At 38.3% G+C, this 26,507-nt stretch overlaps 2 pseudogenes; both read left to right on the top strand.

The window, feature by feature from the left end:
• The first annotated feature begins 12,024 nt into the window (after positions 1-12,024).
• On the top strand, positions 12,025-13,118 carry LOC113178221 (small integral membrane protein 14 pseudogene; annotated as a pseudogene).
• Positions 13,119-24,997: 11,879 nt separating this feature from the next.
• LOC113178222 (hsc70-interacting protein pseudogene) lies at positions 24,998-26,061 on the top strand (annotated as a pseudogene).
• The last annotated feature ends 446 nt before the right edge of the window (positions 26,062-26,507 follow it).

Genomic DNA, 26,507 nt, shown 5'->3' with positions numbered 1-26,507 from the left:
GGATTCCTTGAGAAATCCACAATAGGCATCTAGAGTGAACTGACTTCCACTTATAGCTCCCTGTCTTCTTCTCCCCAACAATACACACTCATGGTCACTCACAATTGCTCTACAGCCCTTACACCAGTGACCTAAGTGAATCACAGTCTAAGTAAAACCAAACAGCTATGGCTGGACACAGATCTTGGCTTAATCCCCTTCTTCAGAGGTAGGGTTAATGGTCTTATTAGCCCCTAAAAAGTCCATAGACCCCTAATTCAAAGACTGAAGGAAATTCAAGTGAATCCCAAAGAAATGATTCTCTGGTATAGTAGAAAGAAGTGTGTACTAGTAGGAGAAGTTCAGATAATTGTTCAGCTTGTAAATGACCAGGGTGAGGGCAAACTGGGGGATCTGGTGGGACACTCCATTTGCATGGCAATCATACTCTTTTGAATCAGGTCATATGCTTTCTTGGGGACTTTGGCAGTGACTAGTGGAGATCATGAGGAGTTTAAAGCCCCAGCTCTCCCCTACTGTGACCCCAGGTTTCTCACCTCTGGCTGGCCCTTAGTTCTCTTGGCCAATAAGGACTAATCCTCTGCATAAATGGGCTTGAGGGGGTCAAGGAAAGGAAAAGCTCTATGAGTCAGCAGAACTCTCCAGCCTCGCTGTCCAGGGACAGGGGTCTCCTTTAGAAGTGTTAGAGATGAAAAGTCTAAACTGCAGTCACCAGACCTATAGGCATGCACCCCAGCCCCTGCACTCACGTGGTTCCCTGAGAGCCCACATACCACACTCCCCCCACACACATGCTGTGGGCCAAAATGTAGCATGGTTCTACTCTAAAACAACAGCAGCAAAACATTTATTTCCCAAAAAGGGACAAGGTCACAAGAAAAGGCCTATTAAATAATTAACTAGTCCATGGAAAAGTCATTTAAAAATACCCCCCATGGAGTTTTAGGACAAAACAACAACTTGGTGAATGTTTGGTTACAGTTTACAGCTACTTCTGTTGCCCTTGATACACTACTATGGGTTTTCAGCCTCCTCTGCCAATCTTGCTCAGCACTAGAGGTACAAAGATTAAAGTCCAGATATGTGAGTGGATTGGGCCTATTTGCAGCTTGATATGTGGGCTCTTATGAGTCCAGAGAACCCCTGTGTTGATTTGTGTCAGCCGTTACTCTGGCAAAGGGAGAAGGAACTATGCCAGTCAAGAAAACACAGTCTTTGTCAAGTGTCCACAGATGAAACTTTATTATGTGTGGTACTGGAGATTGAACCCTGGGGTGCTTTACCACTCGGCTACTTCCAGTGTTTTTTTATGTTTTATTTTGCTACTGGGGATCAAACCCAGTGGTGCTCTAATAATGAGCTATATCCCAGCTCTTTTTATTTTATTTTTGAGACAGAGTGTTGCTAAGTTGCTGAGGTTAGTCTCAGACTTAGAATCCTCCTGCCTCCCAAGTCACTATTATAGACCTCTGGCACCATACCTGGCCAGAGCTGCAATTTAATAGGGGGAACAAGTTGGGAGAGTCGAAAAAAAAAAAAAAACAGAAAAAAGTGAGGGCACCCAGAGGTGAGCAATAGTAGAAACCTGCCTACTACCCCTAAGGGCTGTGAGAAGACACGAAGGAGGTAATGTTATTGTAGTTCAGGTGCCAATTTTGTCGTAGAGGCTGCCAGGTAGAGGGCATACATTGGAGGGAGGGCTTGTTAGCAGAAACTAGACCTTAGGAGGGTGTCCAATTGGAGATGCCACTTGAATTAAAGGACACTGCTAGATATCTTTTGTAGTTGTTCAGCCAGCATCCATTCCTACTTCTTTTTATTCCTACACCATGATTTTCCTTTCTAGGGATTTGCCCCTTTCCTTTTTGGTTCAATTTTGGTGGTACTGTCAATCAAGATGCTTTAGCCAATCCTAACCAGGTCATGGGTGGGCGGGTAATACTAAGTACACCAAACACATCCTCTCTCAGGATTTCAGTCTGGAGCACAAAGACAGACAATAGCTGAACAGTTTCAGCCATATTGTGGTACCTTGAAAATTCCATGTACTCCATTCCTATATACCTAGACTCTCAGAAATACTCCAGTTCATATTTAATTCTTCCCCAAGGCATCTTTTAATACTTCCATTAAATTACTTCATTCATCCAAGTTTACTTAAGTCTACAATTTTTAACGACAATGCCTACAATCGCCCCATACACCAAGTCTTTGTTTTCAATCCTCAGAACATCCACCTTCCATGCCTTTTTGGTGTTAAGAATGTGTACTCATCCTTCAATACCAAATCCAAGTGTTAAGTCTTCTGTGAAACTGTTCCCAATCCCCTTCCTCGCCAAGAAAATTCAGTTGCTTATCTCTTCTAGCTTCCCATAATACTACATAATATCTCTCTTTCAGTACTTATCATAATATCTGATTATCCATTACTTGTCTGTCTCCCTTCTAGAATGTGAGGCTCTTGATGGTTGAGCCATGTCTTATTTTATCTCTGGATTCTCAGTACTTGGCGTCTTGGCCCATAATGAATGCTTGATTAAAAGAGCATTTATATGAGCCAGGTGCAGTGTTGCATGCCTGTGATCCCAGCAGCTTGGAAGGGTGAGGCAGGAGGATTGCAAGTTCAAAGCCAGCCTCAGCAAAAGTGAGGCACTAAGCAATTTGGTGAGACCCTGTTTCTAAATAAAATACAAATGGGGCTGGGAATGTGACTCAGTAGTTGAGTGCCCCTGAGTTCCATCCCCAGTACCAAAAAAACAAAAACACCATTACAAAAGTGTATGAATTGATAACCCTGCCAGCATATTTTCTCTTGATTATAGTGAAAACCAATATAAGTTCTTTCCTTCCTTGCATTTAAAAGGGTTCGAAGCTCATGGTCATAATACTTAAAGGGTAGAAATAAATCCAATATATGCCCTCAATAAGAAGAACTACAAAGAGATACTTTTATAAAGACAGAATAAAAACTAAAAGAAAGTATGGAAGGGAGGAGACAGAGAGAATGTAAAGAGGTCAAGAGGAGTAACAGCCAATTACAGAGCTGTACAAGGAAATACCATTTGGGACGTAGAAATATGGAGAGAGTTCTTAGTGTTCCCCTTGAGATAGATTCCTTAGAGATGTAAGGAAGGTGAGTCCAGAGGTACATTGATAAATATTTGACAATCAGCTCTTTGGGGCAGGTTGTTCCCCTTTAAGGAGAAGGCCTTAATTTGTAAAATTTTCCCCTTTATTTTTTTTGTAAATAATCCCACCATGGCCAATTTCAAGCTACCAACGTGGTATCACTGAATGTAGAGTTAAGAAGAGATGCTCTGTATTATACTATTATCTAGGATTTCCACCATGCAGATAAAACAGAGATAATTTCAAAATGATAGGTAATAGTCAGTGTAGTAAAACACAAAATGATAAGTAATTATTACCTTAATTTAATCATAAGTTTATATATGTTCATTTTGAATGATGGTTATGTTCAACACCTTCCTTGCAAACTTCCTAAAATTTTAATTATCAGCTCTTGAGAGTGGGTGAGAGCCAGTAGTATATCACTGTAGGCAGCTCTATCCCTGGGCTGCCTGTCAAGTCAGGAGCTGCCCACAGAGGCAGAAATATATGGAGATGAGATAAGGATTACTGGTCAATTTTAGTGTAATATAATGCACAGAGTCTCCAGGTCTGCTAGGTGATATGGTTCCCAGGAGAGAAACTATACTTGGTAGCTTTAAATACTAGATAGTTCTAACGTAGAACACTTCAGATTTCCCAGTGCTGGAAATTGTCTTTGAAATTGAGATTGATCGTGAGAAAAACAATTTCTGTTAAAAGCATCCATTGACTACCCCTGGACTGTCATGTATTTATACAGCTATGTTGAGAGCTCTGTTCTCTGAAGTTTGTTCAATGAACAGCTTGGCTTTTGGTCCTGACCATCCGTTCTTAAATTCTCCTCTTTTACTCACATAAAGAAAATTGACTCTGGTTCAGATTTTATGCATGCAAAAAAGGTGGTACCCATTATAGTTTGCCAGGAAAGCCTCACCTTTGCAAACTGAAGTCATCTTTGCTGTGAATTGAACATGGTGGTGGTTTCTTACTTCAGCATATTTTTGGTCTAACTTAATTTTGGGTTCTACCTTCACAGGACCTTTTCAGTGCTGCAAAGAACAAAGAGGAAATACAGCTGAATACCTGGTATTCTAATTATAAATGTCCCTAGTACATGCTTAGCACACTACATACATCATCTTAGTTTTTTTATTTTTATGTGTTCTTTTTAGTGATAGACAGTAGAGTGTATTTTGACATATTTGTACAAACACGAAGTATGTCTTATTCTAATTAGGATTCTAGTCTTGTGGAGATTCACTGTGGTTCATTCATATATGTGCACAAGGGACTATCATGTTAAGTGAAGTAAGCCACTCTCAAAAGCCAAAGGTCAAATCTTTTCTATGATATGCAGATGCTAACACATAACAGAGGAGAGGGAAGAATAAGAAGTTCATTGTTTTAGACAAAGGGGAATGAAGGGAAGGGGTGGGGGACAGGAATAGGAAAGACAATAGAATGAATCTCACTTTTCTATGTACCTGTGTGGATACATCATCTTATTTTATCCTCAAAAACATTGGGCACAGTTATTTTTCCAGTTTAAAATTTTAAAAAGGGGCTGAGGTTGTGGCTCAGTGGTAGAGCGCTTGCCAAGCACATGTGAGGCCCTGGGTTTAATCCTCAGCACCACATAAAAATAAATAAATAAATAAAGTAAATATATTGTGTCCAACTACAAGTAAAAAATAAATATAAAAAATTAAATTAAAAAATCTCAAATCAAGAAGGCAAAGTGAGCACCTAGCACCAGACCCCACAGCTTAAGAGAGCAGAGCTGGTATTGAAGCCGGTATTTCTGATGCTTTCCCACTCCCCCATGCTGCCGTGGGAGCTGCCTCTCCACTGGGAAGGCTGGGCTGAGAGAGGCTGGTCTGCCTACAGTGTTAATGGTGAGGGCATGTGCGATTTTGGAGAGTCACTTGCAAATTCTGAACTCAATAAGATTTAAAAACACAATCCATGGCCCCACCCGTTATATCAAACATATGGCTTATCTTAAGAGAACCTAGAATAAATATTTCTTCTTTAAAGCTGATACTTTAGGGAAACATTTTTTCTTTTCTTCGAGTTGGGGTTTTGCTCTGTTTGCCCAGGCTGTCCTCAACCTCCTGGGCTCAAATGATCCTTCTGCCTTAGCTCCTGAGGAGGACCCAGGAACACAGGCACATACCACTACACATGGCTAAGTCCAGTTTTAAAGCAAATCACCGGATACAATTCGACCTCTTTGTTCCCTTTCTCCTATCCTTCTTTCCTTCTCCTTGCCGCACTTTGAGAAGGAAACCCTGTCCTGGAAAGTCGGCCCACACTTCTCATCCAGCATCAAAACCCTTCCAGCCTTCATCCCAGGCATCAGCTACAACTCACCCTCCTGTTTCCTATCCCTCTCTTACCAGAATGAACACCTTAAGTGAAGGCAAGCGAGTAAAGAGAGAAAGACTGTGTGATCTCTCTAACGTTTCTCCTTCTTCCTTTCCATGAGTGAAAGACAAAATGCCCCATTTACTAGGTTTATGCTCATCATACAAAATTTTATAACCCTTTGTCTGCATAGTTTTGTTTTTGTTTTATTTTTGGTACCAGGGATGGAACCCAGGGGTACTTAACCACTGAGCCCCATTCCCAGCACTTTCTATTTTTTATTTATTTTATTTTGAGACAGGGTCTTGCTGAGGCTGGCCTCAAACTTGTGACCCTCCTGCCTCAGTCTCCCTAGTTGTTGGGGTTACAGGCATGCACCACTACACCCAGCTTGGATGGGTTTTCTTGTGTGTGTGTTTTCCCCACCTTTACCTATTGGAGTTCACTCTGCATTCCATCCATCCACAAGAGTGCCTCAAGCAGGGACTTGCTTATATACATTTCTGAGGTTATGCTCAATTTCCTAGCTAGTTCCCCCTAGAAAGCCCTGAAGAACTGACATATTTACAAACTGCTCCACAACATTGAAAGAAACCATATGTATTCCATTTGAACTAAATAATTTGAATAAAATTTGAACTGAATATTCAACTAGTTTTATTACAGGGCCCCTCTATCCTCCCTTTTATTAGTGTTTCTTCTCTTCCCAGAATCTCCCCCTTTCTGCTGCCCAGAGTCTTTCCCTTCTGCAGCCCTACTGACATGAAACAAAACTGGCTGGAGGCATGTAGACCAGTGCCATTTTATTTTGTTTTACATTTTGATTTCCAACGCTCATCGCTGACTTTGAGAAGTACTTTGCATTTTTGTTGAACATGTATCCTGAAACATTGTTCAACTTCTTTTTTCACTCTAGAAGTATTATTATGGATTTTATAAGATCTTCTATGTAGATAATCAAAAATTCTGTGAGTTGGAGTAGTTGTTTTCCCTCCTTCCCAGTCTGTAAGCCACTTATTTCCTCTTCTTGCCTTATTAAACTGGTTAGAACTTCAAGTACAATATTGATTGGCAGTCATGAGTGGCAGCTTGGCCATATCCCTGGTGTTAAGAAGAAAACAGTCTTTCTCTACTGAGTGTAATATAAGATATAGAAATTTTTGTAGTTTCTCTATATCAATTTAAAGCTTCCTTGTACTTGCAGTCTACTGAGATGTTTGTTCATTTGTGTTTGTTTTGTTATCATAAATGGCTGTTGAATTTTATCAAATTTTCATCAGTTGGGCTGGGGATGTGGCTCAAGCAATAGCGCGCTCGCCTGGCATGCGTGCGGCCTGGGTTCGATCCTCAGCACCACATACAAACAAAGATGTTGTGTCCACCGAAAACTAAAATAAATAAATAAATAAAAATTCTCTCTCTCTCTCTCTCTCTCTCTCTCTCTCTCTCTCTCTCAAAATAAAAAAATAAAAAATAAATTAAAAATTTTCATCAATTGTCGTGACCATATGACTGGGTTGTTCTTGGTGGTGTTGGTAAGTTAATGTGGTGGATTGTATTCATTGATTTTTTTTTTTTAGTACTAAACCAGCTCCACATTCTCAGGATAAATCCACTTCATCATGATGCATTATTTTTTATATTGAATTCAAAATTCTCCCTCTCCCCCATTCCTCCTCCTCCTCCTCATTTTTTTCTCTTTCTTCTCCTCTTTCACCTCCTCCTTCTTCTCCCTCACTGGGGGCTGGGGATAGAATGCAGGGCCTTGCACACGCTAGGCAAGTGCTCTATCACTGGGCTACATCCCCAGCCTGGTGTTATTTCTTCTTAAATTTTGGTAGGATTTCCCAGTGAAAGCATGTATGTAGGCCTAGACATTTCTTTCTTGAATGTCTATAAATTTGATCTTTCTATACATATATATCTATTGAGTTTACTTACTTTTGTTTGAACTTTGGTAGTTTGTACCTTAAGCAATCCTTCCATTTTAATCTAATTTGCAAAGATATATGCATAGAGTTATTCATAGTATCTTTTTAATTTCTATAGGGTCATAACTTGTATTAAACTTTAAAAAACTGGTTTTGGGGATTTCTCTATTCTTTTTTACTGTTTTACTTTTAAAATTTTTTTCCAAATTTTTATTGGTGCATTATATTTTACTGGTACATTATATGTATTGGTGTATCATATTTATTGGTGCATTATATTGATGGGATTTGTTGTTACATATTCATATATGCACACAATATAACAAATGTAATTTAGCCAATATCACTCCCCAGCACTCCCCACTCCCTCCCTACCTCCCATCCCTTGGTCCTTTTTCTTTACTGATCTCCCTTTGATTTCCATGAGATCCATCCCCACCTTTGTTTTCCTTTCTGCTCTCCAGTATCTGCATATTTCTCTGTTCATTTTTCATTTTCAATCTCATTGATTTCTGCTAAAATCTTTATTTATTTATCCTCATTCTACTGGATTTGGGTTATTTTCACCTTTTTTTCTAGTTATTTAGGACAGATGCTTTCAGAACTGATTTGGGATCTTTATTCTTTTCCTGTACAAGCATTTAATGCTATAAATTTGCCACCTAGCAATGATTTAGCTGCAGTTTGCATATTTTAATTTTCATTCAATGCAAAATATTTTCTAATTTTTATTGAGTCTTCCTTTTTTGACCATACATTACTTAGAAGTAAGTGGTTTAACCTCTCTAAGTGTATGAAAAATTTTTGAATGTTTTCTTATTTATTGGTGAGGGTTTTTTTTCTATTTTGGTCAGAGGACACTCTCTGTATGATTTCAATCATTTTAAATTTGGTAAAATTTACTTTATACTCCAGATATAGGCTATATTGGTGCGATTTACATATGTACTAAAAAAGAATTGTTATATAGAAGGTTATGAAGATAAATTAGATTCAGTTGGTAGTTGAAGGACACACAGTTATATATCCTTACTAATTTTCTTTCTACAGCTTTATATTACTAAGAGAGTGTGGAAGTCTCCAACCATAGTGGATGTATTTATTTATCCTTTTATCTATGTGAACCATATCTTTCTTAAAATTGGAAAGTTTTCAGTTATGTCATTGAATAGATTTCTGGTGACTTTCCCTCTTTTTGCTCTTTCAGATACACACAAAATGCAGATATTTGTTCATTTATGGTATCCCAAAGGTCTCAAGGCTCTTTTTGTTCTTTTTTTTTTCTTTTCTTTCTTGTCTGACCAGAATATTTCAAAAGACCTACATGCAAGTTCAGGATTCTTTCTTCTGCTTGATCTAGTCTGTTGTTGAGGCTTTCAACTGCACTTATTATTTAACTCATCAAGCTCTTCATTTCCAAGATTTCTGCTTGATTCTTTTTTCAAGATTCTTTCTTTGCTGAATTTTTCATTCATATTGTTCGTTGCTTTTCTAATTTTGTTCAACTCTCTATATTTCATTAACCTTGTATATTTATTTAAACTCTTTATAAGGTTTCTCATCAATATTGTTTCCTTTGGAATCTATTGCAAAAAGGTTATTATATTCTTTTGGAGGCATTATGTTATTGTGTTTTATAATATTCTTGTCTTCCTACATTGAAATCTATGCTTCTCACAAATCACTTATTTCTATCACTTCTATGGATGTCCTTCATAGTCAACAGATTCCTCCTGAATATGTGTCTTGAGGCAGCACTTTGGTGTGCATGCAATGTTTTCTTTGTTTCCAGTTGGACACCAAAAATATAATCTTCCTATAGCTTTCTTGGTATAAGGGTATGTACTTCAGGCCCAAGTATAATCTTTTATAATTAAAGATTATAAGCACAGTGCATGAAATGGTACGGCTGAAGAGATCCACAATCTCCAGAGACTATGAATGGTGGGGACAATCTAAAAGCTCATGCAGGTGTAGCATATACATAAATAGATGTAGGATGCCCACTGTGCAGACACTTATACAATGGGAGTAGCAGCATCAGTCAGGTGAAGAGCATTTCTTCAGACATTGATGAAGTTAGCTCTGCTGCCACAAGGGCCTCTGGCACTGAGCCAAGTTGGGCCTGACATGCATGCTCTTATACCAAGTAGTAGGCTGCCCCTCACCATGCACAGAGAGAGGTGGCAATGGAACCATAGGACCCCCTCTGTGGCATTTACACTCAGTCTGGAATGAACTGCATACCCAAACAGAGTGCAGGGTGGCACAGCAGCAGCAGGAATGTGTTGTAAGTTTCTGGCCCCAGTAGAAGAGAAACATGCTCCCAGAGGAAGCATGGAGATGATGCAGCAGTGGGGACCAGGTGAGCATCTGTCTTCAGTCCTGGCATTGGCACAAGTCCACATGCACCTGGCCGTGACCTTGTTCCCAAGAACAAGGGCCCTACTCTCTCCTGCAATGCAGAACACCAAGTAGGCTTCAGTACTGGGGTCAAATTGCTTTGCTGAGCCAAGTTGGATCCATGAGACTGCAATCCCCCATGCCAACATGGTGGAATGTCCGTGGCGTCCCAGAGATGAGGATATGCAGGGGTTTCTGACACTTAAAACAGCTTGAATTTGGACAATAGCTCCCCTCTTAAGATGGTGTCCATTCATAACAGGCTGGAATCTAGAGTCAGTGGGAAGGGTGACATGAGTTACTTTTCTAAAGAAAGTTGCAGTACAAACTCCAGATGGTTCTGCTAACAGTACTTCAAGTGGTGAAATTTTGCAGTAGCTAGGATTTCTGGATTCTACACGGATAGACTGCAGGGACTTTCCCATTCACCCCTACCCCTGAAAAGGGGAGCCCCCACACATCTCACTAGAGAGCTGCAGTGACAATTGCTGAGGTGTGTTATTTCTTTCCAATCTCTCTTGCTGAGTTCCAGCATTTTGTCTGTCACTCATCTCAAAATGCAGCAATTCACCTGTTCCTTTGGTTCTTCTTTGTGGAGGAAGAGATGAGTGTTAGGTACCTCTATTTAGTCATCTTCAAAATTCATATTAATTGTTAACTGGAGTTGCAAAATCTAGCAAATACCTGTTTTATAATGCTTGTGTTATAATTTTAATCTTAGAAATGATATTACATTGCCCAGGGAATCTGAGGTAGGAAAAAAAGAGGGAAACCTGGTTTCATTTGTTAGATCAGTGTCCACAAAAATATGTGCTATAGGTTCTTGGTTCCTTCAGGTTATTATAATAGCTAAAAACAGACAACAGATTAGTGAGAGAATTAGTGTTGTTGATACTGCTTTCACAGAAAAGAAAACAATTCCAGAGTAATGATAGTTGAGAAGATTGGGAGTTAATAGGTGGGTCAACCTGAGTAAGTTTTGAATGAACAAAAAGAAACTATACAAAAATAATATTTTTTCAAACTCACAGAAATGATGATAGATGAGGAGATCTAAGTATGTTTGAATTGGGCTCAGACAAATCTACAGATCACAGACTCATTAAGTGGCTACTCTGAAAAGTAGAGACCTCCTTGAGTATTAGGATTTATGGGCCATTGTTTCTAGTCTGCTTACTGAGCATCATATTATTGGCCTTTTTTACTTCAATGATATAAGAAATAAAGATAAAGGTGGTACAAATATTAGGAGATGCTATTATAGCAAATATTTTCGCCTTTTGGGGGACACAAAATACTATGCTCCATTAACTTTAACCAAGAAAAAACTGGAAACCAAGTCCCTGCCTGCCACTCATGCTTCAGATGATGCCTAAAAAGGAACACTGATTTATAAAGAAAATATATTCTTGATAGTACATTGCTACTTACCAAATATTTTTCAGTATAAATGATTTCACTGTAATTTTCTTGATGTAAAATAGACTTTGTTTCTTCTCTGATTAATAAAGTATTCTCTTTATAGGAAATCACAAAATACAGAAGAGTAGAATAAGTGATCATCCACAATTTCACCATTCTGAGGTAAACAATTGGTTGCCCTTCTATCCAGTCCCTTTTATAACTCATTCATCTCTTAAGTTATATACATTAATTAAAACATCATATTGTACCCCATAAATATATTCAATTGTTATTTATCAATTTAAATTTTAAAAAATAAAAATAGTAAAAGTCATTAGCAATCTTGAGAAAACATATAATCAGGGTGATTGTTCTTCATACAACATGATGCAGGATTAATATTCTTTATATGAACAACCACAAAAAACCCACTGAAAAGAAAAAAATTAAAGCACTATGAAAATGAAAGGAAAATGGCTAAAACTTAAGATAGAAAATTAGCCAAAAAACAGTTCAAATTACATTAGAATATTTTTAAATATTCTGGTAACTTTAAATGAAAAATAAAAACTGAGATTAAAAATTATCATATTAGGGAACACTTAGTGTTTTACTTAAAAATAGAGACTGTATCATAGATATAATTCATAAGGATGCGGTGAAATGGAACTTATATAAATCACCCGTTGCTGAGGCGCTGCAATCTGTTGAGCCGCCATCTGGGGGCGGCAGATCCCAGTCTCGTGGCTAAGAGTGACGTGGTCAATCTCGAATCCAAACAGAGGAAGGGGAGGACACTGCGGACCGCGGACCAGAGCACCAGCAGCAGCAGCTTCCGGAGCAGCGGCAGCCAGACGCCCTGTGCTGTCTTTCCGTCGAGACTAGGTCGCGGCCCCTTCCCTCCTCACCCGGTCGGTCGGTTGTGTCCTGGACGGATTTAAACAGTCAAGTAAAATCAAGCTGAGCAATCATGGCAGAAGGTGGATTCGATCCCTGTGAATGTGTTTGCTCTCATGATCAAGTGATGCGAAGGCTGATCGAGTTGTTGCGGCAGTCCCAGTCCTACTGCACGGACACAGAATGTCTTCAGGAATTACCAGGACCCTCCGGTGACAACGGCATCGATATTACTATGATCTTGATGGCCTGGATGGTTATTGCAGTGATCGCGTTCTTGCTGAGACCGCCTAATCTAAGAGGATCCAACTTATCCGGAAAGCCAACCAGTCCTCATAATGGACAAGATCCACCAGCTCCTCCTGTGGACTAACTTTGTGATAAGGGAAGTGAAAATAGTTAACACCTTACAAGATTAAAGGAACGAAGATGACCAGAGTACTCTTAACTGCATTACAATTGTTTTTCTTTTTGCATCTGCGACATGGGATGTTATTGTTTTCATGAGCTTCTAGAAACTTCAATTGCGAACTTATTTTTGCTTCCTGTGTTATCACCATTCCCATCTGAAATGTATTTGAGTAAATGATTACATTTTAAAAGTTACATGGGGCTGTTTTGGTTGTCCTAAACATTCTACTCATTCTGTTTGTAAATGTGATTCCAGTTTTGGGGTGATTTGTGACCTGATTGAAGGAAATTTGAGTTTTCTGCATTTAAATATTTTAAATAGCTTTTGTTTTCTTCATAACGTACTTACAAAGTTATTTGGTGTCATGTGGCATTATATGAAAGAAAATGAGAACCACGCTGTATTTACATTTACTTTGGGAGTTTATGAGTGGGTGGAAGTTTTCTCTAATTCTTGGGACTATGCCAACTCTTGGAATATTTTACAAATTATTGCTGAAATCTGTATCATCTATTGGAGATGACTTATGTGGCTAGATTAGGAGAAGGAGAAATGAAATGGCTGTTTTAATAATTTTTTACACCCATTAAAAATGTCTAATGTTAATAATGTTTTGTTTGTTTTGTTTTGTTTGCAGTGCTCAGCATTGAACCCAGGGCCTAGTACATGCTGGCAAGTGCTCTATCACTGAGCTATCTCCCCAGCCTTGAGAATACCATAAATAACCATGATTAATCATATGGCACATGATTTACAGTCCAATATGACATTTGCAAGCCACTATACCTTAGCCTTACAAGATTCATGAAAGGAGAGGAAATGTTCATTCTTTCTGCCTTTGCCAGGAATGATCTATCTAGTAATAACTTAAGCTATAATTTATTTTTTAAATGAGTGCCTCTCAGGAAACCTCTCTTCTAACACTCCCCTGTTAAAGTGAAACTATCTTACATTTATATTGAGGCTTACTAGCTTACTGACATTTGAATTCCTATTTATTTATTCACTCTATTTTATTTGAAGGAAATTTTGAGACTTTTGTTATCCTTCCAACTTCAAAAAAAAATCTAGTGAAGTCTTGGTTTATTCCAAGGGAAAAGGAAGAAAATGAGAAAGAAGAATATTTTTGTCACTCCTTAGCTCATTCCTGTTTGGTAATGGGATGGATTGGGGTGAAGGAACATCAATATAAGTGAATTTTGAAATGCACAAAAAAGTAAAAGTTTACATTATTTTTGCCCACGTAGTTATGGAATTTTTTCATTAACAAGTGATTACACATGAGTTATGGGGCTAGAAGATATTTTGTTAACAATGTAAGGATTTTTACCCCCTAGGTCAGTCTAGCTTTTCACTGTACAGATCTGAAAAACTATTCATAAGAACTAAATACACTTCTCTATATTATTGTACTGTTTAATAGTCTCTGATATGACTGTATGACACTCATAGGGTGTTTCCCCCTTTATTATGATTATCTTTTAGATAAACATTATAAAGGCATTATTTCATTATATAATCCAATATTCATGACTTACATTCTTCCTGTGCATCTTGGTTTTGTGTTCAACTTCTTGAAATAATACAGCTAGCTTTTAATTACTTATGCTGATAAAGGGGTAATGTTAGCACAGGTAAGTACAAATCACCCATTGCTGAGTTTTTTGTTATAATATTCCATGTTTTATAATTTGTCAACAAGTAACACAAAACACTCTTAAAATACAAAGTATATTTTAACTATATTTGCCAATAATTTATAATAATAGAGACATTTATATTATAGCATATATAAACATGGGTCCATTCAAGAAGGATATAGCAGGGCTGATGTATCTCAGTGGTACAGTGCTTGTCTACCATGTGTGAGGTACTGGGTTCAAGCCTCAGCACCATATAAAAATAAATAAATAAAATAAAGGTATTTTGTCCACTTGCAACTAAAAAAACAATTTAAAAGGATATAGCAGTCTTCCAGATATTTTCAGCTCAAGTATTCTCTCTTAATGTTTGCAAATTGAATTGCAAACCACATACTGGAGAATACAAAAGTATTTCAAAGAATATTTTCAGTGGTTAATAGTGCTGCTATAGAAGTATATGCAAAGCACATAAGAATGCAATCTGATTCTCCTCCTGGGGTTTTCCATGACCTTAGACATAAAGATCACCTTTGAGGGGCTGGGATGTGGCTCAAGCGGTAACGTGCTTGCCTGGCATGCGTGGGGCGCTGGGTTCGATCCTCAGCAACACATAAAATAAAATAAAGGTGTCCACTGAAAACTGAAAAATAAATATTAAAAAAATTTCTCTCCCTCTCTCTTCTCTCTCTCTCTAAAAAAAAAAAATATTTAAAAAAAAATCACCTTTGATATGGGCCCCTTTGGTCTACCACAACATGTATAATTACCAGTGAAATCTAAGTTCCATCTATGGATAAAATAGTGTTTGTTTTATAAATGGACAGACAAGAACTTAAAGACCAAAGGGCTAGCAGGTACCTGTGACCTTTTGTTCTTTTTGGCATCATATGAAGACTGCTTGGACTGGAATATACATGAATATAATTTGCTACACTGCTGTAGCAAAGGGACCTCCAAATCCATGCCTCTCTTTTTATGAGCCAATATGAAAGTTATATTTAACCTGCTAGGTAATAAACAATTTGACCTCAAACACCAAGCAGTCTAAGCATAGATGACACAGTTTACAGTTGTCTGAATCCAGGTGCACAGAATCTGTAGACTTTGTCCCCCAACTCTCATTCCCCTAGAGCCTATGGAAATATGTTTGTTCATAAAAATCTGCTGCCAGGAAGATGGGAAGCTATGGTCATATGGGATGTTGAACCCTCCCACAGACGGAGGAGCTTCTGTCACTTCAAGTATGGCAGCCTAGGGCCAAGTATAAGGAAATTCTTTTGTCTCTACAATCAATATCTTTCATATTTTCTCCTGCTTCCTCTGTGTCACCAGAACAATTTCCTCCCATCTAAACCAATAATGTTCCTTTGAAATGATCCAGTTGCCTATAAAAATGTTAAAGATTGGTATCTGGTGGAAGCCTGCTCTTGAAGCTGCAGTGGAGCCATTCAGAAACAATTTCAAATCTTTGGCCACATCCTGCAGGGTAATTATAATCTTTCTCTCTGATATCACCAAGCCCAAGTCCTAAGAGACACAACCTTCCAGATTCATTGATGTAATGAATCTGATAATTTACTAATTAGTTGCTCACAGCAAGTCTAAATCCAGAATTCACTCTCTGTCATTCTTTGAACAATTCTGAGGGCACTATACTAAAAACTGGAGTAAAGAGGAGAAAAGGCAAGTAAAATTTGGCAATGATATTATCTTTGCTAAGAAAGAACACAAAAAAATAAAAGATAAACTAAATAAAAGATTGATATTAAGACTACTGCCACTGTAAAAAAAATTTTGAAGAATTACATTCCTATTTAAGCTGCTTGTTAGGGGGAAGAAGTGTATGGAGAAACCTTCCCTTTACCACTCAAGGTGTTTCCTAATAAGAAAACAAGTTGGATGGGATATAGAGGAGTGAATGCAATAGGATATCCTAACTTACTTTCAAAGAGCTATGTCCTTATCAGAACCTCTTTCCTGTCCTTTTCTTCTATATACTATTTCCCACACTAAACTGTAAGTTATATAAAAGAAAGCAAAGAGAACTGAAATGATATATACAACTTACATTAACAAAAGTTGTGCTAAGGCTTTAGCTCAGTGGTAAGAGTGCTTGCTTAGAATACAAGAAGCCCTGGGTATGATCCCATTCACTGCCAAAAATACATTAATGAAAATTTGTATTCCACTGGCCTCTTTAAAATAACTTCATTAATATAGGAATTTGTTGCCCAGGAAAACAAAAGTTGCAAAAAAATTTGTTGTTCATTGCAGCAACTGCTTGAAAGAACCATCAGTTCTTCAGCTAAAAATGTCAAATAACATTTTTCAATTGCAAGACTCTTTGAATCCCTTGTCTGAAAATCCATATTTTAATTACAGAAAGATATTTGTTGCATGTTCTTAACCATATAAGGAAGGTTTAAAAATGGTTAATTTCATAGAATGAGAGGGTATAATAAAGGTCACAAGAAGCTGCAAAAGAGAAGGAGAATACAGAGAGGATGGACAATAGGTACCAAAATACAGTTAAAGAGTAGGAATAAATTCTACTGTTCTATATCACAGTAGGGTGGCTACACAGTTAAAAAATTAGCTGTATTATTCAAGCTAAGAAGTATTTTGAATGTTCCTAACACAAAGATGTAATAAACATTTGAGGTGAAGGAAATGCTAATTATCATGATTTGATCATTACACATTGTATACATGGATGGAACTATTACTCTATACCCCATAAATATATAGAATTATTACATACCAAGTAAAAAGTAGATAAAGGGCTGAGATTGTGGCTCAGTGGTACAGTGTCTGCCTAGCACATGTGAGGCACTGGGTTCAATCCTCAGCACCACATAAAAATAAATAAATAATAGATTTTTAAAAGGATATAAAATCCTTGACTTGCTATGTCCATTAATCCTAAACTACTATGCCAAGTTTCTTTCCTCATCTTAACCAATTTGTCCAAACTTCAAAGATCCTCTTTGTGAGGTGTCATAATCAGAATAAATATTATTAAAGTCTTTCATTCTGAAATGCTAATGTGTTGTGGAGATAGTGTGATCCTGATCAACTTTATTTAAAAATATCAACTTTGTCTTATGAATAGGTTATTTGATATTTTTGTAATACAGTATATGAAGAGTATAGTCACTACTGCTATATGTCATGTGACAATAGACGGAGCCTTGGTCCTATAACAAATATCTATGGATATTTCTGAACCACACATTGTCTGAAAGAACAGAAATGGTCAAGGAAAAATTTTCCAGTCCATAGACTTAAATATACAATAAAGTACCCCACCAAAGTAAATACATCTGAATATATTTGTTTTCTAGGAGTGGACAGAGTCATTGCAAGCTTGACAAATAAAACAGAAGAAGGGAAGGAAATCATTGATCAAAGCATGTACAAAAAATAGGTATTAAGGGTTGGGGGTACGGTTCAGTGGTAGAATTCTTGCCTAATATGCTCAAGGCCCTGGGTTTGATCCCCAGCACCTAAAAAAATGAAAGTTTTAAGATCTTTAATATCTATTATTATTCAGTAGTTCTTTCTGAGACACATCCATTCCGAAGGGTAATGTAGGGATGTCAATTCTCATAGTTCCTGGAAGAGAAAGTAAAAACAATAATGATGTTCAAACCCATTTAGTTCTCAGGTCTTTTCTGAAGCAGGAAAACCCAGTTCACCATTTTACTGCCTGACAGTGTGCAACATGCCTATTATTGTGCTTGTGTTTTGCTGTTCACAATGCTGTACCAGGGATAATTGTGTCTTAATTCTTCCTACAGTCTTCATTCTTTCTAAGATTCAGCTGGTAGGTCCACAGATCAGTCCTCCCATGAACTTAAGTGTGAGTGTCAGGAGGAGACAGTGGACTTTGAGAGGGTTAAGCAGCACACTATGTGACATCTGAGTTGCAAGGGTCTAGTAGAGGTTGTTGTTATCCTTACAGATAGCACCACTGCCATAGGACTTAGAAATTGTGGAGGAGATGTGACAATGGAGGAAGGTGGTCCTAGTTTTTTCTGTGAGATGGGGCAAGTGTCAGAGGTGCTATTGAAGGTATCCGAATCCTATAAGTGCCTGCATGACCATAGTACAGAGTCCTGAGTCCTCAGTGGGAACTGGAGCAGTATACAGGGCAAGTAGTGAGGAAATATATGGAAAATGGGGGTTATGTGGAGTTATGACTGTGTCTTCAGCACCTAGTGAGTGGCCACCCATGTTCTGTATCAAAACTTCTCACCTCTGCCTTCGACAGTACAGAAACAGCTCTAGAGGATACCAGAAAGAATGAGGGAGAGACATTGTGTGTAACACAACACATTTTCTTATAGGAGCAAATGGAGCTAGTTAATGGAAGTGTGTATTATGAGCAAGCTATGCCATTTACATAGACAGAACATGTTTGTGTCTTTCAAAACTGTCAGAATTGCTTGAATAACAATAAACTCACAAAACTCCATAACTTTCGTCAACTATACTTCAATGGCTATTCCTGGTATTTGTGACCATGGCAATTGCAAATTATTTTATTCCATTCCAGTCTTACTTACTAATATCTATAACATTCAAATCACACATCACTCTTCACATAACAACATCTAGGTTACAGCAAAGCTGAGAAAGTGTTAAGGTAACAATGGGATTTTAAAGAGGCAGTACAAGGATAGAAATGCAAAGAGTCACTGCAGGTGGTCAGAAAATTATTTAAACAGACTCAGGAGCACAACTGCCAACAGGAGGGTACAATCAACATTTTGAAGTGGGCCGCCATCATCATGGACAACCATGCTGAACTGAATCCTGGGGACAGAGGTTCATCACTATGGTGATCTTCCTGGACAAGGCTCTTGAAATGTGACTAGGTGATAGGTCAGTGTGCTGTGATACAGTTTGAGGTACCCCTTTTTTTATGGGTCTTAAGTGAGAGTCTGGTGTGATTGATAAGCTCATGTGTCTGATGTTTCTGATATGATTTAATATACCCATGTGTCCATGTGTTCCTCATCTAATTTGGTAAGTGCATAGGGAGTAATTTTTATTGGTGTGAAAAATTATTTAACCAGTTTATGCCTTATGGTTGTGCTGGGTAGATGGTGGTTCTTTACTTGTACAAACAAGATGTAGAATTATTGTACATTGGCATGTGTACTTAAAATGAAGTAACTCAAGACAAACTGCTATGTTATACAATTGAATAACTCAGGGAAAGAAAGGAGTAAGGCACAGCCTGCTCTCTATGTGACAAAAGCATTAGTCACTTCAGTTTCAATTCTCTAAAAGTATTTTCCTAAGTTTCTCAATGATGGGGAATCTAGTTGCAGAACCAAATCTCATCTGAAATGACCTGTCTTCTGCCATGTGTCTTGAGATAATATCTCTGCTACCATGGCCAAAATAAATGACTTTGCAAGCACTTGGGAAGCATATATAATTATACTTTTGGATTTATTTTGAAAGTATTTCCAAATTTTTAAAAAATTACAAATTAACAATTGCCATGGAATTGCTCTTATATAACTATCCTCTTCAATGCATTTTCCAATTACATCACTCTGCTTTCAGTGTGAATTATGAGTGATCAAGTGAGAGTAAGATCTAAATCTAGATGAAGAGATGAAGAAGGATCTACTCAGCTGGTTGAGTCTATGGTTGTGAGTGCTTTAATATTTAATGTTTTATGCTAACAGAAATTTATTTTTAAAAATGAATAGCTGAGATACACTGAAAAGGTTTTCCATGCTGATAACAAGTGGCAGTGGGTCTCATAGAGGAAGGACTGACCCAACTTGAATATATTCTTTTTTATCTTTATTTTGTTTATTTATTTTTATGTGGTGCTGAGGATCGAAACCAGGGTCTCACATGAGGCGAGTGCTCTACCACTGAGCCACAATCCCAGCCCCAACTGGAATATATTCTGCTATGGTCTGAATGGATGCTCTTACATTTCTGAGAAATATGCCTGATGACTTCCTTCTTAGGCATACTAACAACAGATGGCACACATCCTTCCTACCATAGATAAAATACCTTCCACAATAATTGCACTTAATTCCTGTGGGTGTGACCTCACTATTGGAAGAGTAACTTTAGTAACTCCATTAAGAATAAGTACATGGGAGAGAGGAAGATGGCAGAGTAGAGGAAGTCCTATTTCTGGCTGCTCTGTGGCGTGAAGCTGGGAGAGCAGATGGGAAGCTTCTCCACGGGGTCTTACCTAGACAGAGTACAGCATCCTAGAGAGTGTGGGAAGACCCCTTTACAGTGGATTTTCACGGAAATCGCCAGCGCTGCGACCACCTACGCAGAAATCAGAGCCTCTGGGCACGAGTAGATCTACAAACTCCATACCCAAACCCCACAGTTCGAGCTCATGCACAGCTCATAAGCAGCTTAGCGGAACTACCTATCAGCACCTCTGCAGAACTCCAGACTGTGATCCAAATTTTACGCAGGTCACTCAGCTGCTTCTTATCCACAGCCCAGCTCCCCCCATATCACGAGACACCCCAGCACTGGAGGCAGACCGACTCCATCTGGGAAAACCTTCCTTGCCATTTTTTTGGTGGGCATGGCTATCAGATCAGATTGCAATTTGAGCAGGTACCTGATTTCTAATTCCCCCACCCTCCCCAGCATAGGTAACTCGACATAGTGACCACCCAACACAAAAACAGCTCTCAGTTGGACAGGAGTGCAGGGGAACAGGGCGCCGCCCACGTGGAGTGAGCCTGGGGGTGAGAGGTCCCACAGTTGGGACCTGATAAGCAAGAGAGGGGAGGGGACTAAAGTCTGGAGCATAACAGAGACCAGGATCTGGAAAATCTCTGGGCAAGAGAGGGAGACGATACCAGGGGCTCAAGTCAGATGAGTGGTCGAAAAGAAAGACCTGTGAGGTGCTATTTCCCTGCTGGGACTGGTGAGCGGCACTCCCAGCTTCCAGATGATCCAGAGATCCAGTCTTCACACCCTGGTCACCTACACCATTCTGAGGGCAGAGACACCTACTGGATGAGATAACCCCACCTACTGGATGAAAAGAGAAAGAAACGGATCTCTAAGAGTATTTTTTCTCCTCTTCTTCCTTCTCTTCTACCCTTCTATCCTCTGACCCTCACATCCCCAACATATGTAAAACCAAGAACTTTGCATGAAATAGAACTTTTAGAACTGAGTCACCTGAATAATATAATATAGAGGAGTTGCATAAGCCCCTTTTCCCCCTTTTTTCTTTTTTCTTCTTTTTTCTTTCTTTCCTTCCCTTTTTTCTTTTTCTCCTTCTTTCACCCTCCAAATTTTACTATGTCTACATCCTGTATTTTTCTAAATACATATGTGTGTTTGTTTTATGTGCTCTACTGTCCTCCCACAAACTTTTCTACCCTAAATTACTTCCTGTCTATTCCCCTACTGCTAACCCTCATCATTAGATTTCTCCTTCACATTTCCTAAGATATATTAACTCTATACCCTCACATCTTTCCCCCTCAGCATATAGTCCTATGCCTGACCCCCAGTTCATTGTCCACCACCAGAAACTGTAAACCTTTTGATGAAACTACTGATTATATTGTAAATAATAATTGAATCCAACATTTCTGGACATTGAGACTAAACTGTAAATGTTTTAATAACAATAATTTGTTCATAGGTGATGTTGATATTGGGATCTGTTAACATTGTCCTTCCCCACAAAGGAGGGATCTTGGAACCCTACAAGAACACTACAAATCTATAGGATAAAAACAATAACACCAGATCCACAGAGCTGGAAAGGAAGACACATGAGCAACATGAAAAGACAAGGGAAGAAAGTACCACAAACAAATCAAGACACCACATCATTAGAAGCATTGGCAGCTACAGCAGAAAAATGACAGAGAATTATTTCAGGATATTCATGGTTAAAATGTTTTGGGATCTCAAAGAAGACATAAAAGAACAAATACAGAAGTAAACTGAACCAGAGTCATATTGAATAACATGAAAGCATTTTCCTACTTTAAAGCTAACAGTGTTCAGATTCTTTTTAACAGTAATTGCATTTGTAATATCAGTTTGTATGAAATATGCTGAGTCACTAAAGTAATTCTACTATCAGTTTTAGCATAATTAATAAAATTCTGGACAAAAAAACCCTTAACTTCTAAACCCATCTTCTCTCTTAATAAAAATTATAAATTCAAGGATTAGGGTTGTAGCTCAGTACCTGCCTAGCATGTGTGAGGCCCTGGGTTTTATTCCAATACTACAAAAATAAAATAAAATTTTAAAATAATGAATTCAAATAAGACATATTACATCATTTTCACTTCTGATTATTACATTCACTGGTTCTGTTGGATAGAATACAAAGATATTATGTTTTGCATGGGTTCTTTTTCATAAAATATCTGCTTAAATCAAATTATAACATCTGAATTAAGATTTTATTATTACTAAGCGAATGAGAAAACACTCTGCTTGATTTTTTATGGAGATTTGAATGCCTCTTCTTAGGTTATGTCAAATTCTGACTTATATTGCTAACCCTACCTTAACCTTAACTCTTAAAGAAGAATAAAATTAATTACTAATTTAAAAAGATAGCTCTGTTAAATTACAGGGGTATCTATTAGTTTATGTAATGTTGAAAGTGGAAGAAGTTCAACAAACAATATGAATGAGACACCAACAGTTATGGAATGTATTGTATAATTAAAAGGAAATACATTCTTGAGCTCTGATATTTTCAAAATATGGAAGAAGTTGTAGATATGCTAGTAAAGTATGCATTATTAAATATATCTATCCCAATAATACCTGAATCTAAACATCAAAAATATCATGGAAGAACTTCTGGATTTTGCCATTTAGCTCTCAAATTTTTACAAACAAATGTTTGACTTTTCCAAGTGTCTTGTTCTCCCTTTCCATTTCCCACTCCCTCCATCTATCTCCATTTGTTCCTTTTTTCTTTTCTTTCCCTTGTTGTGAAACATAGTACATAACTCTTTCCATTTTGATGTTAAAATTATAGTAATGGCTGAAACTAGTATGACCATATGATTTATTTTACAAACTGGAATGTTTTCAAGTGTAAAAACATATGTTATTTTCATTTATACCTGAACATTAGATGGAAACCAAGGGCATGTGGCTACCATACTTATAAAATCACATAAAGGTAAACTAGCACCCCCCAAAAAAACAGTTCTGTACTTTTGCACAGCAAGGAAAAGGCAAATGTAATACTGAAATTTTATGTTGTATCATTTATGCAGTACCAAACAATAACTGCTTTAGCTATCTTATACTCTATAGCAAGTGAAAACATTTCAATTATATATGTTTGTCCATTTCTTTTGTTTCTTAGGTTTATTATATATTAGATTGTTAGTAAAAGTAAGCACAATTTTTTATTTCTACTTAAAACTACCTTCTAAAGTGTTCATTTGATTTAATCTGTTCTGTATTCAGTGTCTTGGCTTCATCATGCCACTAGAAAGTATGGCAAGTTTAAAAACTAGTAATAATATATGTGCCAAGAAGTCTATCTTCAAAGTCTCCACAGAGGTCTAACCATAAACCAAAGGGGGTTCCTAGGGTTATGGTTGTCGTCTATTTTAGGCACACACTCTGTAAGGGTCCAGCGAACGTCGGAGGAAGAGACCACCAAGAGACCGACTCATGCAACAGCAAAAGGGGGTTTATTGAGGATCCAATCCAGCGCGCTGGGGCTCCAGGCTCACTCAAGAAGGGAGAGCGGCCAAGAGCCCCGAGCAGGGGTTGAGCAGTGCTTAAGTACACTTTTTAAGGGAGGGCAGGGACTTTGCATACATCAGAGCAAATCATCATGAGGCGCGGGAAAATTGAACAACAACTCTCAAACATGATTAGTCCATTCATTGCCGGGAACAGGTCAGGCGGGGGTGATAGGTCAGTCCTAAGGAGGGGGGTACATTCAAACTGATTGGTTTGGGCCCTGAATGCCTACGTGCCAAACTGCACAGGGTCCAGGTTATTTAACAACTAAATGCTCAGAACCAGGCATTGTCTTAACTGCCTCAGGAATTTCAGGTTCTGTGTGCAGTTCAGAAACTTTACAATACCTAGTCCTTTACATTTTAACTCAGGCTTTGCAGCTTAGAAACTTTACCCTTTCAACTCTACCACTGAGCTACATTCTCAACTCCTTGGTTGTAGAATATATATAAGCCAATGGACCCCATTTCTAGTTGGAACAACTGAATTTCCTGTTTCCAGTTGTCACTATGTTTATATATTTGGTTCTATAGAAACAAAATTGAATGACATATATGTCTCAACCAATTTGAACTCACACTGAAATAATAAAAATGGCCCATTTTCACTAAAACACATAAATATATTTAGTTATCCCATTTTATACATGTGATAACTGACAATCTGAGAAAATAAGTACCTTACTCAAGGTCAAAACACTAATTCCTGGGTTGGGGCTAGGGCTCAGCAGTAGTGCACTTGCCTGGCATGTGTGAGGCACTGGGCTTTATTCTCAGCACTGCATATAAATAAATAAAACAAAGGTCTATCAACAACTGAAAAATAAAACTAAAAATTAAAAAAAAAAAACACTAATTCCTGGTGCAATCAGTTTTCAAACTAAGATTCCTGGGACTCACATGTCCTTTTCTTTTTTTAATAACAATGTCTTGAGGGGGAGGAGCCATCCACCACGAGGTTCTAGTCTGTTCGGCCTCACGGATCCGCCCCCTTCTACGGGGTCACGAGGAGCCAGCGCCTGGGCCTGGGACCAGGCCGCAGCTGCCTCCGCCTGCCTCTCCTAGACCATGGATCCCCGCAATGTGAGCGACCTTCAGGCCTTCCTGAAAATGTGTAAGCAGGATCTGAGCATCCTGCACACGAGGAGATGCGCTTCCTGAGAGAGTGGGTGGAGAGCATGGGGGGGTAACTCATAAACCTAAATCAGAAGAAAATACCAAGGAAGAAAACATTAAGAGAGATGAGCCATCAAGTGAGGAAAGTGATCTAGAAATTGATAATGAAGGTGTAATTGAACCAGACCCTGATGCTCCTCAAGAAATGGGAGATGAAAATGCGGAGATAACCGAGGAGATGATGGATCAAGCAAATGAAAAGAAAGGGGCTGCCATTGAAGCCCTGAATGATGGTGAACTACAGAAAGCCATTGACTTGTTCACAGATGCTATCAAGCTAAATCCTCGCTTGGCCATTCTGTATGCCAAGAGAGCCAGTGTCTTCATCAAATTACAGAAGCCAAATGCTGCCATTCGAGACTGTGACAGAGCCATTGAAATAAATCCTGATTCAGCTCAGCCTTACAAGTGGTGAGGGAAAGCCCACAGACTTTTGGGCCACCCGGAAGAAGCAGTCCATGATCTTGCTCTTGCCTGTAAACTCGATTATGATGATGATGCTAGTGCAATGCTGAAAGAAGTTCAACCACGGGCCCAGAAAATTGCTGAACATCGGAGAAAATATGAGCGAAAACGTGAAGAGCGAGAGATCAAAGAAAAAATAGAAAGAGTTAAGAAGGCTCGAGAAGAAGGTGAGAGAGCCCAGAGGAAGAAGCCAGACGACAAGCAGGAGCTCAGTTTGGCTTTTTTCCAGGTGGCTTTCCTGGAGGAATGCCTGGTAATTTTCCTAGAGGAATGCCTGGAATGGGAGGGGCATGCCTGGAATGGCAGGAATGCCTGGGCTCAATGAAATTCTTAGTGATCTGGAGGTTCTTGCAGCCATGCAGGATCCAGAAGTTATGGTGGCCTTCCAGGATATGGCCCAGAACCCAGCAAATATGTCAAAATATCAAAGCAACCCAAAGGTTATGAATCTCATCAATAAATTGTCAGCCAAATTTGGAGGTCAAGCATAATGCCCACCTGACAAAACCCTTACTGAAGGAAAAGCAACCTAGATCACTTAATGGCTCTCGCAATAATACAAACCAGTGTACCTCTGACCTCATCAGGAGAGCTGGGGTGCTTTGAAGATAATCCCTACCCCTCTGCAGCAAATCCATTTTACAATGGTTTGCCATTAGGGTGTTCATTCAGATAATGTTTTCCTACTAGGAATTACAAACTTAAAACACTTTTTAAACCTTAAAAATATTTAAAACTCAAGGGGGTGTTATTTCCTACATTTTTATTTACTAATCATTTTGGATTTTTTTCTTTGATATTGGGCAAGGCAGATACTAAGTATGGAAAATACATAGCTGTAATGTGAGTGAAATAAAGACTTACTAGTGGGAAGGAAATAAATCTCATTTACATAGATAAAAGTTTCAGTTGAATATATGGTTACTGAGACTGAGGC

Source organism: Urocitellus parryii, chromosome X (assembly GCF_045843805.1).
Source record: "Urocitellus parryii isolate mUroPar1 chromosome X, mUroPar1.hap1, whole genome shotgun sequence".
NCBI classification, from domain to species: domain Eukaryota; kingdom Metazoa; phylum Chordata; class Mammalia; order Rodentia; family Sciuridae; genus Urocitellus; species Urocitellus parryii.
This window is presented reverse-complemented; position numbering and strand designations above follow the sequence as displayed.